The 17,879-nt window shown below is 44.5% G+C and overlaps 1 protein-coding gene across 1 annotated transcript in view; it reads right to left on the reverse strand.

The window, feature by feature from the left end:
* Nucleotides 1-16,376, reverse strand: part of LOC117363173 — a 96,904-nt gene extending 80,528 nt beyond the window's left edge. Inside the window, exon 1 of the mRNA XM_033950542.1 lies at nt 16,255-16,376. The gene's annotated coding sequence lies outside the window, so the exon portion shown is untranslated. The remainder of the gene's footprint in view (nt 1-16,254) is intronic.
* Nucleotides 16,377-17,879: the final 1,503 nt, after the last annotated feature.

Genomic DNA, 17,879 nt, shown 5'->3' on the forward strand with positions numbered 1-17,879 from the left:
AGACAACATCATCAGTGATGTCACAATGGCTTCATTGTCCTATACTTGGCTCACATAAGAACATAAGAATTGATGAAGGTCCATCAAGCCCAGTATCCTGTTTCCAACAGTGGCCTAGCCAGGTCACAAGTGCCTGGGAGAAACCCAAAGAGCAGCAACGTTCCATAACTATGTCTGATCATGCCCTGTTTTGTCATACATTGTTTTGCCACACTCTGTCATCCTTTCACCATTTCTGTCATCAGCCTGTGTTTGCCACACAATGTGTGCCATTCCATATCTACCATGCTAGGTTTGGTCATGCTCTGCTTGCCTTCCTGTTTTTGCCATGCTGTGTCTCACTATACCATGCTTTGTTACTGTGTTCTGCCATGCTATGTTTACCATCACTTTGTATAAATATGCTTTATTATGTTTGTAAACTTGTAACCTGTTCTGAGTTCTTCTGGGAGGACAGGCTATAAAACCAAATAATGCCCCATTCCACCAATCCATAAAAGCCAATCTCCTCAGTAATGTCAGAATGGCTCATGTAAGAACATAAAAATCGCCATACTTGAACAGGATCCTGTTTCCAACAGTGGCCAACCCAGGTCCTCAGGACCTAGCTAGATCCCAAGTAGTAAAACAGATTTTATGTTGTTTATCCTAGGAATAAGCCTATGGACTTCTCTTTTAGGAAATTATTCAAGCCTTTTTTAAACCCTGCTAAGCTGATTTCACCACATTCTCCAGCAACGAATTCCAGAGTTTAATTGCACGTTACAGAGGTTGTGGTAAGAGCGGATCATGTAGCTGGTTTTAAGAAAGGTTTAGACAATGTCCTGGAGGAAAAGTCCATAGTCTGTTATTAAGGCAGACATGAGGGAAGCCACTGCTTGCCCTGGATCAGTAGCATGGAATATTGCTATTCCTTGTATTTTGGCCACCGTGAGAATGGGCTACTAGGTTAGATGGACCATTGGTCTGACCCAGTAAGGCTGTTCTTATGTATGAAGAAATATTTTCTCTGGTATGTTTTAAATTCTACATCTTTCAGGCCCTACCAGAAGAGGGGGAGGTCTGGCAGTACTTCTGTCTTCTCAACTTTGGGCCAAAGAAATCCATCCTTGTAATCTACCTCATTCTGAACTGCTGCTAATAGAAATGATCTCTCATCTGTCTCAGTATCTTTATCCTCATCAGAATGGGACCTGATGTATCACATTGAAGATACAAACACATGGTACTCTTCCCTTTTGATTCTAGGGCAGGGGTAGGCAATTCTGGTCCTCGAAAGCCACAGGCAGGTCAGGTTTTCAGGATATCTTCAATGAATATATATGAGATGGATTTGCAAGCACTGCCTCCTTGAGATGCAAATCTATCTCATGCATATTTATTGTGGATATCCTGAAAACCTGACCTGGCTCTGGATCTCGAGGACCGGAATTGCTTACCCCTGTTCTAGGGGATTTTAGTCTCCATGTTGATGGTCCCTCTCATGCCAAATCATCTCAATCTGTGACTTTTTATTTCAAAACTGGGATTAAATCAGTATGTAACCATTCGCACACACACAGCTGGTCTCATCACCCGTGACTGCTCCATTGCTAGACCTTCTGAGATTAAATCACTCCCTCTACCTTGGGTCAGATCACTAGTAGCTTGCTTTTCACCACCCTCACAGCCCATTAAATCTACAGATTTATGGATTAGGTGCTTGTCCAAAACTGACTCTTTTTTTAAAGGATTTTTAGACTTAAAACTAGCTGAGAATTTCACAAGTCTCAGTTTAGACACTCAAGCAAATGTTGGGGACTCGGCTTTGATTCAATCTCTGAATAGGGTAGCACTTCGTCAATTTATTCAATCCAAAGCTCAACAAAAGAAACTCAGCTAGAATTCTCCAGCAAGGTCCTGGGCGTCATCATTGACTCTACACTGTCCTTCAACGACCACCTCAACTCCCTGGTAAAAAAATGCTACTTCAGCCTTCATATGCTGAGGACAGTAAGATCCTGTTTCCATCAAAAACATTTCGCCGTTCTCGTCCAATCCATCATCCTCTCCAGACTGGACTATTGCAATTCCATCTTCATCTGCCTAACGAAGAAAAACCTCCACAGACTCCAGCGGATTCAAAATGCCGCAACCAAGCTTATCTTTGCAAAAAGTAAATTCGATCACGTCTCACCACTCCTCTCCAAGCTTCACTGGCTTCCGATAATTTCCAGAGTCCACTTCAAATGCATCTGCCTAACTTTCAAGATCCTCCACGGCATCCTTCCTCCATTAATCCCACTGTCCTGGAATTCCTCGAATCTTAGTACCACCAGACCTACTCAAAAATCAAAACTATCCTTCCCCTCACTAAAAGACATTTCCCACCCAGGAAAACTGGGGACTTCCCTCCTCTTCAGACTCACCGAGCTCTGGAATAACCTTACCTCCCCTCTTCGGAACCTGAGTGCTCTCCAACCCTTCCGCAAACATCTTAAAACCTGGCTTTTCTCAAAAGCTTAATCACTCCCCCCTCATCTGATATCCTAGCTCTTTAACATTCCTCTTTCCTCTGATCTTCATCTAACCCCTTTCCTTTGTAGTTCCTCTCTCTTCACAATTCCCTGTAAACCGTGCCGAGCTCTATGACCATGGAGATGGTGCGGTATACAAACCTAAGATTTAGTTTAGTTTAGTTTAGCTATCACCAGGGGTTATAACTGATTAAGAACCAGCTTTGGAAGGCTAAAAGGCTCAGGCATAGACATAGGGACTCTGCCTCTCTCTAGAGCAGGGGTAGGGAACGTCGGTCCTCGACAGCCTTATTCCAGTCGGGTTTTCAGGATTTCCCCAATGAATATGCATTGAAAGCAGTGCATGCAATTAGATCTCATGCATATTCATTGAGGAAATCCTGAAAACCCGACTGGAATACAGCTCTCGAGGACCGGAGTTCCCTACCCCTCCTCTAGAGGTTAATTTCCAAATTGCACTTGGATGTTTAGTGCAATACAGTGTAATGGGATCTGTTTATACCTTCTCAGTGCGATGCTTTATATGTATATACGAGATATCAACAATCTTAATTAAGGTCAGATTAAAGAAATATATAGAACCTTACAATCTCTGTGTCTCAGTAAGATGGTATGTTTAATGTTTCCACATAGTCTATACTATCACGTATTTACTCTAGCCCAGTGGTTTCCAACCCTGTCCTGGAGGACCACCAGGCCAATCGGGTTTTCAGGCTAGCCCTAATGAATATGCATGGAGCAGATTTGCATGCCTGCCACTTCCAGTATATGCAAATTTCTCTCATGCATATTCATTAGGGCTAGCCTGAAAACCCGATTGGCCTGGTGGTCCTCCAGGACAGGGTTGGGAACCACTGCTCTAGCCTACCCCCTTGTTTAGTGAATGAACTTGAACATTGCTAGTTGCTCTAAAAAGAGTCTGATTAAAAAAAAACCCAACAAAACCAGAATTTCACTGTAGTAGCATTTCTCATCTCTGCCCAGGAAGAGATTGTCGGTCCTCTTCCCTTGGATACAGGATGTGCGCTAGATATGGTATATTTAGATTTTAGCAAAGCCTTTGATAGTGTTCCACACAGATGTCTGATAAATAAACTGAGTACCCTTGGGATGGGTCCCAAAGTGACAGGCTGGGTCAGGAACTGATTGAGTGGAAGGCGACAGAGGGTGGTGGTCAATGGAGATCGCTCTGAGGAAAGGGATGTTACCAGTGGTGTTCCTCAAGGTTCTGTTCTTGGGCCTGTTCTTTTTAACATTTTTATAAATGATATTGCTGAAGGGTTGTCGGGTAAGATTTGCCTCTTTGTGGATGATATCAAAATCTGCAATAGAGTAGACACGCCGGATGGTGTGAATAACAGGAAGGAAGACCTGGTGAAGCTTGAAGAATGGTCTGAAATTTGGCAGCTACAATTTAATGCTAAGAAATGCAAAGTCATGCATGTGAGCTGCAAAAACCCGAGGGAATGGTACAGTTTAGGGGATGAAGAACTTATGTGTATGGCAGAAGAGTGGGACTTGGGTGTGATTGTATGTGATGATCTTAAGGTGATGACGAAAGCTAGAAGGATGCTAGGGTGCATAGGGAGAGCTATAGCCAGTAGGAAAAAGGAGGTATTGATGCCCCTGTATAAGACTCTGGTGAGACCTCATTTAGAATATTGTGTACAATTCTGGAGAAGCACCTTCAAAAAGATATAAAAAGGATGGAGTCTTAGATGAATTTAATGTTTATTCTGGCCTTACCTTGAATATGCAAAAGTAATTTGCCTTGCTGACTACCAGGAGATGTCCAGGAGAAGTAGACGGGCGTCTTTCCTTTGAAATGGGCCGATGGGCATTTGGTTTATTTGGGGGTAAAAATACCAAAGGATCTGACTCAACTGTATAGATTAAATATTACCCCTCTGGATCACGTGATGCACTGAGCGGAGGCAGACACGCGCTGCCTGGGCTCCCGGGTCCCGAGTCCCGAATCGCACGGTTGCCAGCCGCCAAAGGAACGCCGGAGGTCAGCGCTTTGAAGCGCACAGTGCACCCGCTGTATGGACAGATTTCTGTCCTCGCCCGCGCCGCAGATGTCCACCCCCCTGCAAAAAAAAGGACCGGGATCGAGCACAGAACGGCGGAGACAAAATGGCGCCGAGCAATCTCACCCCGGCAATACAACAAATAGCGCCGGAGGCGCTAACTGCACTCACCCAGGCGGTAACCGCGGCTATGCAACCTAGCATTGAAAAATTATCTGCACAACTTTTAAAATTGGAAAACCTGCTCACAGAGACAACTAGTAGAACAACTGCTTTGGAGACCAGAGTTTCAGGAATAGATGATATACAGAGATCCCAGGACACTGCAATACAGGACCTACAGACCCTGACCCAAAAGCAGGCGGAGAGACTGGAGGACCTGGAAAATAGATCACGTAGGTCCAACTTACGCTTTTTGGGTATTCCAGAAACGGTGGCGGGTCCGAAGCTGCTACAAACCCTAGAAGTATGGCTGACAAATACCTTTTCCTTGCCAGAGAGCTTGGGACCTATCCGCCTAGAACGGGCACACCGCATGGGCAGGGAACAGGCCCGGGAGGCGAGACCTAGAATGGTCATAGCCAAGCTCTTAAATTATAATCACAAAGCGGAAATTCTGCGTAAATATAAACAACTCCGGGAGACCTTAAAATTTGAAGATTCGAAGGTCCGCATCTTTCAGGATTATTCCGCAGCCCTGACCGAACGCAGGAAGCAATTTTACCCGATTTGTTCTTCACTGGCAGAAAAGAAAATACGCTTCCTTTTTCTATATCCAGCCATTTTGCGAATACAACATCAGGGGCAGTAGCATGTTTTTGATGTAGCAGCGGAGGCAGCCCTCTATGTGAACACCCAGGTGCTCCCCCAGTCGGACCTTACCTGACTGAGAGAGGGGTTCAGGAATGCACATGCCTCCTTCTGATTGCGGACTTGTGAATCTGAAGTACTGGCACCTCTTTGGCCCCCCGAGTTGGGGGAAATGACACTTTCACCAGCATACTTCATATTTGGGACTATGGTTTGCATTGATATAAACTTACCTGTTCAGTTTTACTGTTTATGGGATAGTAGACTGTGGAGGGGCTATACCCTATCTGTTCTGGTTGTTTTCAGTATATTCTATGGTATAAGATAATATTCCTTTTGGGGGGCTCGGGGCCTGGAGTGGCATTAATTTGTGATCCTTCACACCTTTGGGACCGCCTCGGGGCGGACCTTTAGTTGTGACCACAAACCATGCGACAGGGGGAAGGGAAGGGAGGGTGGGGAGGGCTGGGATTGGATGGGGTGGAGTCCTATGCTATTGTGGATGTATGTGAGTATGTTTAGGATGTTAGAGAGAGCGGGTCTGGCTGTTGCGATGAGATTCCTGCCAGCCTTTCTGTTCATTGCATGGCGGGCACTCGGGCAGGTCCTGAGTGCCACATGTCTACCCTGGGTGGGGCTGGGCACCTGGGGCGGTTTCTTGATAGATATGATACATTTTCTGCATTTATTTTCTCCTCTCATACACTATAGCTAATAATCTGAAGATAGTATCATGGAACGTATCTGGCATCACTTCCCCCATTAAGAGAACGAAAATTTTAACACAGCTGAAACGTCAAAATGTTGATATAGCCTGCCTGCAGGAAACCCGCCTGACGGATACAGAACATCGGAAATTGAGGAGGTCATGGGTAGCTGCAGTTTATGCAGCCTCCTCCACACAAAAGCGAGCGGGGGTAGCGATCTTAATCCGTAAGACACTACCACACACAGTACAAGTGGTTGACATTGACCCTCAGGGCAGATATATTCTGATACAGGTGACAATAGGAACATATTCCTTTTACCTTATGAATGTCTATGCACCTAATATTTATGATCATTCTTTCTTTGAGGGCATTACAAAATTGCTTCTGGAGCGAGTCACAGATCCAGTCTTCGTGGCGGGAGATTTTAATCAAGTCATGGACCCGAGTTGTGATCGCTCTCTGCCAGGAAGCAATTCCAGTCAGTCCCAAAATAGAGGCCTACCCTATCTTTGTGCGACTCTAGATTTAGTCGATCCCTGGAGATTATTACATACCACAGAACGAGATTATACACATCGCTCCAGAGCCCACAACACACAATCTAGAATCGATTACATTCTTACCACGAGTAAGGCGTTCTTGAATGTAGATGCAGCGGTCATAGGACCGGCGGTAATTTCTGACCATGCGATGATTTGGATTGATGTGAATGTAGGATTTGGCATACGGGGCCCTGTACGCTGGCGCTTCTGTAGTTACCTATTCTCTGATGACCATTTCAGAACTTATTTAACATCTAAGTGGGAAGATTTTCTGGACTTTAATGGTCAGCATTGTACGAACCCGACAATGTTTTGGAGCACAGCTAAGGTGGTACTCAGAGGAGATTGTATAGCATATGTTATAGCGCGCAATCGCCGTCTGTCACGGGGCGTTCTCCGGCTGGAAAAGTAATTAGCAACTGCCAAACGTCACTATACACAACACCAGACCCGAACTTCCAGGGAACACTTGATATCAGTGGAGACGACCCTTAATTCTTATATACACGAGCGCACGGTCAAAATGCTGTTGTATCAAAAATACCGCTATCATCGCTATGGCAACCGCGCTGGGCAGTTATTAGCACGGTTGACAACACAGGCTAGGGGTCCTCGTTATGTCATGGGTTTGAGGGATGATTTGGGACGTCAGCAGCATTCTTCTGCACAAATAGCACAGATTTTTCAATCTCACTTTCAGAAGATTTATGGTCGCCAGGACTCGGGAGATGAACCCCTTATTAGGGACTACCTAACAGATTCTGGTCTATTGCCGCTCTCTGAATCAGATGTAGAGTTCCTTAATGCAGCCATCACCCCAAAGGAATTACAAAAAGCAATCCAGCAACAAAGAAATGTCTCTGCCCCAGGGCCGGATGGCTTTACGGCTGAGTTTTATAAGCTTTTAGCGGTACAGCTGGGCCCCGTCTTACGGGACTATTACACTCAAGCAATACAAGATGAACACTTTCCCATAGAAGCGAACAAGGCTTTAATCACTTTGATATTGAAACCTGGAAAAGAAAGCACTGCTCCCGAGTCCTATCGTCCAATCTCTCTTTTAAATGTGGATATTGAGGAGTGTGTGGCGCAGTTGAGGAGTGTGTGGCGCAGTGGTTGGATCTACAGCCTCAGCACCCTGGGGTTGTGGGTTCAAACCCCGCGCTGCTCCTTGTGACCCTGGGCAAGTCACTTAATTCTCCTTAGCCCCAGGTACGTTAGATAGATTGTGAGCCCACCGGGACAGAGAGGGAAAAATGCTTGAGTACCTGATTGTAAAAACCGCTTAGATAACCTTGATAGGCAGTATATAAAATCCTAATAATAAACTAATAATATTAAAATTCTTTCTAAAATATTGGCTGATAGATTGGCAACTCTACTCCCGAATATCATTGCCCCGACACAGGTGGGATTTGTAAAGGGAAGACAGGCGGTGCATAATGTTCGCAAGGCACTATTATCCTTAGCGCACACTCAACATCATCATACCCCGATGCTACTCCTAAGTTTGGACGCGGCGCAAGCTTTTGACCAAGTTAATTGGACATATCTCTTTGAGGTGCTGAACTTCATGGGAATATCGGGTTGGTTCGCCACAGCGTTACGCACGTTATATTCGGCACCACAGGCGAGACTCCTGGTTAATGACATTATCACGGATCCAATTTTCATTGAACGTGGTACCCGACAGGGATGTCCCTTATCCCCTCTCTTATTTTTGTTATACTTGGAACCCTTTCTGCGTACAGTGTCCTTAGACCCTGATATTGTGGGAGTGGATTTTGGAGCTCATTTGCTGAAGGTGTTAGCTTTTGCAGATGATTTATTATTTATGCTCACCAATCCTGCTCACTCTATTGAACATCTACTGCAGGCGCTAAATGAATTTAGATTTTATTCAGGCTTTACTTTGAACTACCAGAAATCTGTTGCTTTAGCTAGCCCGGTGACACTACAACAGACTTGGAGTGATCACTTTCCTTTTACCTGGGCGGCAACCTCAATTCGTTCCTGGGGGTTTGGATTCCTCGAGACCTTAAGACTCTTTATGATAGTAATATCTCCCCGCTGCTACATGACACTCTGCAACACTTACAAAACTGGTCCACCTTCCCCCTTTCCGTAGCGGGCCGGGTGGCCCTCTTTAATATGGTGCTCTTTCCCAGATGGCTGTATCGTTTTCAGGTCCTACCGCTGCTTTTATCATATACTCACAATGCACGTCTCATCAAGGGTCTCCAAAGTTTTCTATGGGGGGGCAAACGACCCCGCATGCAATTTCTTAGGATGTGTTTGCCCAGGGACAGGGGGGGGGATATGGATTGTTAAATGTACGATGGTATGCTATGGCATGTCAGATGAGACACATTCATGACTAGTTTAGGGGGACATCTGATTTTTCTGCCACACCACTGGAGTTGTCTTTGTTGGCTCCGTACCATGTAAGTTACTTTTTGCATGTGGCGGACCCGAGGATACGTCCTTTGGTGTCATACTATCCGAAATTTACGCCGGCACGGCGAACCTGGAAATGGGTGTGTAAAACTGCTAAGTTGTCTTCTGGGGTCTCCTTGTACTTACCCATTCAGGGCAATGGAGCCTTTCAGCCTGGATTACAAAATACCTCCTTTCAGAGGTGGAGTATGCAGGGACTTCAATATCTTTCCCACCTGTTTTTGGAGGAGGGGAGAATAGCACCTTTTGCGGAATTACGTCGGACTTTTGATTTACAGCCCACTGACTTGTTTGCTTATTACCAGATCCGGCATTATGTACAGTCTCTACCGGAGGCCCACCTTACTGAGGATAATAGAGAGGCCCTTTCGGAACTCTACAGCCTTTCGGCGCAACAAAGGATTCCTCTTCGTTTTCACGTTGTGGGGGTACGGGATTGCCAACCTGGCCCTAACTTGGATATTTTAGCGACAACATGGGCAGAGGACTTGCAATGTACACTCACAGCCCACCAGTTACAACAGGTCTTGAAACATATTCAAAAGGTATCTCCTAATATCACCCATTGGGAACTGCAACTGAAAATTGTTTTGAGACTCTATATTCCGCCGGAACGTGCAGCCCGGATGGGGATCACGCCGTCTCACTCATGCCCGAAATGTGACCATGCTCATGCCTCTTTGGGACATATGCTTTGGGCCTGCCCTAAAATTTTACAGTTTTGGAGGCACCTGGGACAATATATAACGCTGCTTTGGGGGAGGCGTTGGCTACCGCAACCGAGAGCATTATTTGGGTATTACAATATAGCCACACCTAAACCCAAGGGTATGACGGCTTTCATTACCAGAGCACTCTTGATGGGGAAGAAAGCCATTCTCACCAACTGGCTGTCTAGCAATCCTCCGACTTATGCCCAATGGAGATCCTTGATGATAATCCACGCAACGCTAGAGCGGAGAATAGTAGGAGACTTGGATCGTGGTCCGGGTCGTAAATTTTGTCAGACCTGGGAATATTTCTGGCAGGATCTCACCCCACATGCACGTAGTAGACTTTTGAATATTTAAGTCGGACTCGGACTCTCAGGTTTTTGATCCGGCACTGGACTCCGGGGATGGGGAGGGATGGGAGGGGGGGGATAGTTGCATCATTGTTTACTGAACTATACTGCTGATTGTGTTGAGTGTTTACTGTTGAAACAATAAAAAACATTTGAACATAAATATTACCCCTCTGCTCCTACATACTGCAAACAAGTTGAAGGCCTGGGCGGCTTATCTGCTTTCTTTGCTGGGCCGAATAGCTCTATACAACATGATGGTGGTGTCTAAATGGCTATATTTATTACAGATGTTACCACTCATGTTGACCAAGCGGCATACTTCCCTGTCTGCTTTTTTTATGGCGGGGCAGACGTGCCCGCATACCACTGTCCATCTTGATGTTGCCTAGAGATCAGGGAGGATTCGGGTTGCTGAGTATTCAAAGGTTTAATATTGCTTGTCAAATTAGACACATGACTCCCCATTATCCCCAGTCCTATTCAATTTATTCATGAGCTCACTGGGACACATCAAAATGGAAAACAAAACTGTACATCCTCCTTCTCATCCTCATAACCAATAACCATCCTAACTTTGCTGAAAAAATCTCAGACAATATGGATAAAATCCAAACAAGGGCAACAAACAACAGGTTGAAATTGAACGCCACCAAGACCAAAACCATTGGTTTCCACACCGCACAACAGAACGTCATATCTAACCTCACTCTTTCATCGGGCATCACTCTCATAATGGAAAAATCCACCAAGATATTTGGCTGCATCTTAGACAACACTCTCACAATGGAACCACAAATATCTAACCTTCGAAAAAAGACCATCTACACTATGTGTCAACTGTGTCTCACAAGACCATCCTTCCACCCACATCACTTTGCTCTGATCATTCAGATGATGCTCCTATGTCAACTGGACTATTGCAACTGTGCCTACCTTGGCATCAATACTACTCTTATCCACAAACTGCAACTCAATCAGAACACAGCCGTTAGACTAATCTACAAATTAAAGAAATTTGATTCAATCACAACCTTCATCAGGCAATTACACTGGCTCCCAATATCATCCCAAATAAGTTTCAAATCGTCATGTTTCCTACACGATTCTATACGGAAACTCAGCAGCCCCTCTCATCCAACTATTCTCTACTGTTTGGTCGACATCAAGAAGAATCCTTAACAGAATCCAAATAAACCTGCCATCCACAAAATACCTCCACTACAAATGAATCTCCCACTCTATGCTAACTTATTTGGGTGTAAAAACCTAGAATGGCCTCCCAGAAGCCATCAGGAAAGAGACAAATTATACCGCATTCAGGAAAAACCTGAAGACCCACCTCTTTGACATTTAACTGTTCAGCTTCTGGATTGCACCCCCTACTTCTAGGCCCCTTCCCTTGCTTCTCCATGTCCCCCCTCTAATTTCCCACTTCCTCTTTGCTCTGTCACTTTAAGCTTCTACAGGTTTGTGCGACTCACAAATGGAAGATTAAATTAGATTTAGTGTTGAAACGGTTTTTATTGAAAAGTCACAAGGTCAAAATATATACAGAATGCATAACACTAACAATATCCCCAGATCCCCCCCAACCCATCCCCCCAAAACCCCCCCCCCCCACTGTAGTCAAACTGGAAATTTGAGCTCTGGACCCACATGACCAACATAACCAAAACAAAGTGGGAATCTGTACTCTGATAATTCCCACTCACTAGAAGAACAGGCCCAAGAATAGAATAGAATAAAATAGTAAAAACTGTGACGAACTTGTAGTGCATTTCAGAGATTCACTGGTGTGCTACCAAACGTTATTTTTCCAGGCTTCTTTTTGTGATATATTTCTTTTTACCTTTATTACCATGGACCCCTGATGAAGGTTGTCCGAAACACGGACCGTGTTGGCTCCCCCGTCTGGTAAAAGGTTTTTAGTTAAGATTTATTTGTCAAAATAAAATTTGCCTGCACTGTATACAAGTCTGCAGTTTTGGTTTGTTTGCTCTGGTCTGTTTTTGTAATAAGGCATATGGGGACAGACTTAAAGATCTCAATCTGTATACTTTGGAGGAAAGGCAGGAGAGGGGAGATATGATAGAGACGTTTAAATACCTACGTAATATAAATTCGCATAAGTCAAGTCTTACATTTGAAAGGAAGCTCTGGAATGAAAGGGCATAGGATGAAGTTAAGAGGTGATAGGCTCCGGAGTAATCTAAGGAAATACTTTTTTACAGAAAGAGTGGTAGATGCATGGAACAGTCTCCCGGAAGAGGTGGTAGAGACAGAGACTGTATCTGAATTCAAAAGGACCTGGGATAGGCATGTGGGATCTCTTGGAGAGAGAAAGAGATAATGGTTACTGCGGATGGGCAGATTAGATGGGTCATTTGGCCTTTATCTGCCATCATGTTTCTATGTTTCCCCCTTCCCTGCAAGGCATTCTTCTCCATGGCACATCTTTCCAGTCCCTCTGCAGGGCTGGAAGCCACCAGTTCTCTCTTACAGTCTCATTCTCCATTTCCTTTTCCTCCTCCTTCTCATTCTTCTTTTTCTTTTTAATGTCCAGGAAATCCCATGTTATATAGGATTTGTCTCCATAGTTCTGTCATTGGCTGTTGACAGGCTACCATTGAAGTAATGGAGCTTGGCAGTTCATGATTGGTCTAGCTTGATGAGGTTTAAGTCATGGGAACTGGTCCTATGATGCAAATGCCAGGTCAGTTTAAGCATACACAACCCATTCTGAGATAGTCCTATTAAAGGGGGGCTTCAGAGAGGCCACGTGATGCCATGAGTGATGCAAGACACGATTTCCTGGTGCTGCTCTGAAAGCCCCCCAGAATCTCCATCCATCAACTGCCAGATAGCATCTTCATGCCTCTTTCTTGCACTTTGGGGACAAATACTAGTTTATGGATAGATATATAATCAAATCTCCAGAAATTATGGCAAATCGGGCTCAGAAAAAGAACAAAGTTTCACATGGCAAGGCCATGGATGATAAAACGGTGCCTAGTCCCTCTCTGGGACCAGATCATCACCTGCCTCAACTGAAAGACGAAATCACCTAGGCAGTGGTCTGTGCTCTGGACTCTCTCTTCCAAACAATTACTGAACAACTTACCTTGCTCCACAATGTTCTCATGGATATTGCAAAGCACACAGGCGAACTGGAAGTACAGGTCTCTGATTTGGAAGACCAGTCCCAGGTCTCCAAGTCAGAGATTGAGCAGTTAAAGCAACAAGTCTGGGAAGCTTTAACTGATTGACAATTTTGAAAACAGAACTCACCGTGACAATTTACGATTTGTGGGATTCCCTAAAACCCTCTCAGATGCTCAGCTCATCCCGGTTTTGGAGGACTGGCTGCTGGAACAGATTTCATCATCACCGGAAGGGTGGCCATGTCAGATCGAACGAGCTCATGGTTTGGATCAAAAACGTGAGTGGGCAGTATGGTTCCAGCCGATTATTGCCAAGTTTCACAGTTATAAACAGAAAACGGAGCTCCTATACCGTTATAAACTGAAACGTGCTGACCTCTGTTATGATAATTTATCCGTCCAGATTTTCCAAGCCTACTCTCAGGCCTTGTCTGACCATCGCCGGCCTTACCATGCGGTTTGCATGTGGCTTGTAGAGTGTAAAATGTGCCTTATGCTATTCTACCCGGCTCAGTGAAAGATTAATATTGAGGGTAACTGGAGGTCCTTTGCATCAGCACAGGAAGCACAGACTTGGTTATCTACTATGGACGAGCCATCCTAGAATCCCTATGAACTGAAAACACCATCATCCATTGCTGCAACCTTTTTTGAGAATCTCCATGTGACTGATTGGTGGTTGGTTTTACTGTGTCTTTCCCCCTCACCCCCAACCCCCCCCACCATTATTTTTCTTTGGATTATTAATTTTATTCACTATAGAGGCCTTCCATGGGTGGAGATCTGGGGAAGTTTCTCACTAGCTTAATTCATGTGGTTTCCTATTGGTGACTCATACTAGACTCCGCCTCTTGACTTGGAGACATTTCTCTATTTCACTGCTAGGATGCATAGCCCTTTATAATATGATGATAGTTCCCCAATGGCTACATGTTTATCAAATGCTACCCTTGAGTCTGACGGTGAAAGTGGAGCATTAGTTAGATCAATTGTTACAGGGCTTTCTCTGGTCGGGTAAACGGCCCCGACTCCTTTTGCGACAGGCCATCCTGCCGGTGGATAAAGGGGGCTTGGGTTTGTTATCCTTGTGATGTTTTGTGGAAGCTTGTCATATGAGACATATTCATGATTGGTTTCAATTAACATCTTCCTTTTCTTGGACTCTGGTGGAGCTCCAACTTTGGAAACCCTATCATTTTAGGTACTTACTTCATGTGACTAAACTCCTGGCTGCTGTCTTGGGGAATACTCATTACTTCTTTCTGGTGCCCTTGCAATTGACATTGTGTCAGGTGTGCACACTTTACAATTAGACCCTAATGTGACCCCTCTCCTGACCATTTGTGGTAATGTCAACTTATCCCCAGGAATGACATCAGCTGGATTTCATGCTGGCAGGCAGAAGGGGATACTGTATTTGTACCAAGTCCTTACAGATGAGGGTCGCCTGTAGGCTTTTTTCTTTGTTATGAACCAGCTTTTGTTGGAATAGACATTGAAAGCCCAAATCAAATTTATGAGATAAATGAGAAGATGGAAAATATCAACCAATGGCTGGAGGAAAATTATATTACATTACATTAGGGATTTCTATTCTGCCATTACCTTGCGGTTCAAGGCGGATTACAAAAGAGTTAAAGAGGGTGTTTTACAAAAAGATTTCTGGTCCTTTTTGGGGAAAAAAGAGGAGAGCAGGTTGATTTGGGGGTTCGGGAGGTTAGAGGGATGAAAGAAGGAAGCTTAAGAGGTTAGGACTTTTTAGGGATTTTTTGAAAAGTATAGTCTTTATTTCTTTTCTGAAAGTTTTGTAATCTGGGGTCGTTATCAGAAGGTTGACGATTTGGTTGTCTATTTTTGCTGCTTGAGTGGCTAGGAGGCCATCATATAGTTTTTTCCATTTAACTTCTTTGATTGGCGGGTGTGTGAATGGGGTGTGAGTTTTCCTATGTCTGGTTGAGGTGGTTTGGATGAGGCGGTTGTTCAGGTAGGTTGGCGTAAATGTAGAAAAATGCAAAACTATCTTTTTTCCTTGGAAGGAAGGATTAGCCCCACCAACTCCTGTCCAAAATGAATAATTCACTATTGCAAATAGTTGCTAGCATCAAAATTATTGCCGTAATTTTAGATAAAAAATTTTCCGATTCAGAACAAATAAGCGTGGTAGTAAAAAGCTGTTTTCATAAACTTTGCATGATTAGATCGATTGCAAAGGTTCTCGAACCAGCCACCCTCAACATCCTCATCCATTCTCTCATTTCTAAACTGGATTACTGTAATTCTTTCTATAAAGCCATCACTCAGAAACAATTACAACGACTACAGTTTATTCAGAACGCATCAATAAAAATCATCACTAACTCAAAAAAAAATTTGACCACGTAACCCTACTCTTGCGAAATGCCCACTGGTTACCGATTCAACACCGAATAACCCATAAAATTGCTCTCTTATGTTTTACAATTTGACAATCAAATCTTCAGGCATTTCTGGATAAATGACTAATCCCGCATATTCCCCCCCTAGGACCCTGCGTTCGGCAGATCGTAACTTATTTTCAATCCCTTCCCTAAAAACAATTTATACCAGATGCAAGGAGATCTTTTCAATAGACGCACCTAAGTTGTGGAACTCACGGCGTTCTTTTTTAAGAGGGGAATTAGCCCTCGATCGATTCAAGAGCTCTTTAAAGTCCTTTTGAAGTTTAAACCTCTATCCCAGTTCTTCATCACTCCGGGATTTCGTTTTTTTCTTCAATATATAAGATGCATCATTTGTATATCTTACCTTATTTTTCCTCATTTATTGTAGTTCTACTCTTATTCGGCAAGTTAGTCCGTAGTTGGTTTTGTCTCTTACATATATTTTACTAAACCCCCAATTTTATTACGTAAACCGCTTAGAAACTAATATAAGCAATAACATTAAATTTTAAATAAACCTGAAACCTGATGTTCTGACTTACTTGCAGTTGAAGCACTTTGTGGCCTCTCTTCCCACCTCTTTGCTTATCACTACTACCTAAGAACAAATACCAGGCCTTTATTGGTTGGATGCACATCTGGTAGGATCCCTTAAATATGTACGCCATTCTTTGTTAGACTTCATCCCACCCTTGGATTTTGAACAAGTGTCGTTGGCATGGTGAGCCGAGCTGTCAATAAATAGCCAAGGTCGCCATTGGCAGAAGTATCTGAAAGCGCTCCATGGACTATTACCTGAGGTTTTGTATTTTGAACTGGGTTATACATTTATTTGTAGATTATATATTGCACCTTGGCATGCTTATGCAACAGTCTTCTCAGTTGGTGACTGCCCAAAGTGCGCAAGCCCTAAGGCTTCTTTATCTCTTATGTTTTGGGCTTGCCCTCTTGTCCGATCGTTCTGGACTTCCGTTTTTTTCCCAGGTGGGTCGTATGTGGCAGACCTGTTGGCACTGCAATTGCTACAGCTTGTTTTGGCTTTTTGGCCTGAATATCCCATACCTAGGGGGCTCAAAGAGTTCCTTAGATGCTCTGCATTAACAGGCCTTAAAGTTATCCTTACTAATTGGATTGTACCTTCTGGCCCTACTTACTGTATATACTCGAATATAAGTCAATCCGAATATGTCGAGACCCCCATTTTTCCACCCAAAGGAGGAAAAATGGTTGACTCGAATATAAGTCAGGCGGCTTAATATTCAACTGCCCTGCCCTGCAGGATCTGCACCCTGTGCCCCCTCCCTCCCCTGCCAGGCACTGCACCCAGCCCCCTTCCCTCCCTCCTCTGTCAGGCTCTGCATCCAGCCCCCTCCCTGCCAGGCACTGCACACAGGCCCCTTCCCTCCCTCCCAGGCTCTTCACCCTGTCCCCCCCTCCCTGCCCTGTCCATCGTACCTCTTCTGCCGCTGGAATCCCTGGTGGTCCAGAGGTGTAGCAGACAGGAGCGAGCTTTCCAAGCTCCTAACCTACTACTGACCCGATCGGTTGCTGCCGCGAATTCCGGCTTCAGCCACTGAGCGGTACCATGCAGAAGGGCACTTTGGCACTGCTGCTCGGCACTAGGTGGCTTCCTGAATGGCTCCGGCAAATCACATTGAAGGTCTTCAATAAATCTGGGAGGGGGATATGTGGGTGCTGGCCCGAATAGAAACTGGGACCCCCAAAATCCCGGTTTATATTTGAGTATATATGGTATTTCCAGTGGCGTTCTAGGATGCTACATCTTTTAATAATGGAAAGCATGGGCCTACCTGACTGGGACTCCTGACATGGGCGTGTGTTGCTTTCTATTTGGCAGCCTTTTCTAAATACATTGGCCCCAGTAGCGCACAGTTGGATCCCAGCTGGACAATTATGAGAGGTATCTTCATCTTTTCCCCTTGCATTCCCACAATCTAGGAGGGTGGGGGATTGGGAGGTGGTGAAGTTTTCGGACAGCTTTGTAATTGTTATCTTATATATGATGGCAATGTTTTTGCTTCATTTACATTGCTGTATTCATATCCAAAGGGGAGTTTCAGCAGATCTGCCCTCTGACCACTATTATGGGTGTGCAGGATTGTCCCCGATCATTATGACCTAAATGGCCTTCCACCACGATTCTCCT

Source organism: Geotrypetes seraphini, chromosome 6 (genome assembly GCF_902459505.1).
Source record: "Geotrypetes seraphini chromosome 6, aGeoSer1.1, whole genome shotgun sequence".
Taxonomy (NCBI): Eukaryota; Metazoa; Chordata; class Amphibia; order Gymnophiona; family Dermophiidae; genus Geotrypetes; species Geotrypetes seraphini.